At 46.8% G+C, this 1845-nt stretch overlaps 1 pseudogene; it reads left to right on the top strand.

Annotated features, from left to right (window-relative positions):
- On the top strand, positions 1-116 carry LOC112477975 (annotated as a pseudogene).
- Positions 117-1845: the final 1729 nt, after the last annotated feature.

Below are 1845 nucleotides of genomic sequence, written 5' to 3'. Positions count from 1 at the left end.
GTCTATGGCCATGCCACCCTGAACAAGCCCGATGTCTGATCTTGGAAGCTAAGCAGGGTCGGGCCTGGTTAGTACTTGGATGGGAGACCACCTAGGAAGACCAGGTGCTGTAGGCATAAATAATAATAAGAAGAAAGGAAAGAAAGAAAGGAAGGAAGGAAGGAAGGTAGGATGGACAGACGGACAGACAGACAGACAGAAAGAAAGAAAAGAAACAAGACTCAGAAAGAACCTGTGGCCCTCCCCACTTTCCTGCCCAAGAAATTCAGACAGAAACCTGCTTCAGGAAGAGAATCTTAGAATGCTGCCTTAGTCTAATTTGAATTAAATATGGTAAATAAGAGGCCATCAGGCAGGCACCTGTTAGCTCTATATCCCCTGTCCCACTGTTTCTGAGTCACCTAGCAAGAAATTTCCTGCCATACATGTTCTGCTCTTCCTTAACCATCTGTAAATCACCCACTCTCATTTCTGAAATCTAATACTCCCTTCCTCCCTTCTTTTCTATTCTGTCCAAAATGTCTTATCTACCCAATGTTGTCTCACTGTCTTTGAAATTTTCATGCTTATGTGGATTTCCCACATGCATGCATTAAAACATTTGATTTTCTTCTGTTAATCTGTCTCTGTTAATTTAATTGATAGCCCAGCTAGAAAAATTTAGAAGGTGAGAGGAAAGGTATTATTATTTTAACCCCATATTCCCCTAGAGAGAAAGGTTAGGCAGGCTCCAGATCTGGTACCCTGCAACTTGTCCCCTCTGTCCAATGTTGGGTTTCATGGAGATTGCTGCGTTTTCACACAGAAAGTGAGAAGAAAAAGCTGATGCTTGCTGCAGATGCATGAAATGGTTCGGCCACCAGCCCGACACCAGCTGTCCACAGGCCTGGGTCATGACCCACATAGAAGTAGCAATAGCAACAGCAACAAGTGCAGGGGGCAGGGTCTAGCCCATATGGCACCCCAGAGCCAGCCAGTGTGGGCAGACTAAACTGTTCTTTTCCAACCTAATGAAATGAAAAAACAAAGGCTTTGAGCCCAAGGCAGTATAGAGATCTTGGCTGTTACAGGGGCGAGCCCAGGACATCTGTTTGTCTTTGATTAATGGAGTTGGGGAAGAGTAAGGGGCATCACTCAGTTAATGAGCATGGCTCTCTATGTGGTACTGGGGCCTCGGTGGTGAACAAAAGACACAGGGGTCCTTGGCCTCACGGAGTTCTGTCTATGTAAGTAAATAATTGTAGATATGTACAAACTGAAGTATTTGCTAGGTCGGTGGAGTCACAGAAAGGCAGGAGGAATGGATTTGACTTTAGTAGTCAAGGAATGCTTCACAGAGGAGGAGACACACTGAGTTTTAAAGGATGAGTGGGAATCAAAGTCAGGAGAGGGCACTGCAGGCAAAGGAAACTGTCAAGGGCAAAGGCCTGAGATAAGTTCTGCAGGCTTTCGATGTTGTTTTGACTCTGCAATAATTCAAGAAAGGTGCTTAGCTCAGAGTATGGCACTGCGTGAGCCCTTTGGAGAGCTGCAGGGAGTTCTGTAGGGCTTGGGCCCCGTGGGAGAGGCCTGAGGTGGATCTGGGGAAAGGAAGGCAGGCATCTGTGAACCAGGTCTTAAACCAGTGCAGCCATCTCTTTGGGCAGTGGCAAGCCAGGGGAGGGTTTAGTAGGGTGTACCCTGGCCTTGCATCTTGGGAAGATCATCTAGGAGCTGCGTAGAAGGGCAGGGGCAGTGCTGGAATCAGGGTACCAATTAGGAGCCTGTCAGAAGAATGACCTTAAAGTTGTGATTGAGAAGTCAGATAAAGCTGAGGGAGACACCAGGGTTCGATCAGGCATCATT

Source organism: Pteropus alecto, unplaced genomic scaffold (genome assembly GCF_000325575.1).
Source record: "Pteropus alecto unplaced genomic scaffold, ASM32557v1 scaffold131, whole genome shotgun sequence".
NCBI classification, from domain to species: domain Eukaryota; kingdom Metazoa; phylum Chordata; class Mammalia; order Chiroptera; family Pteropodidae; genus Pteropus; species Pteropus alecto.
This window is presented reverse-complemented; position numbering and strand designations above follow the sequence as displayed.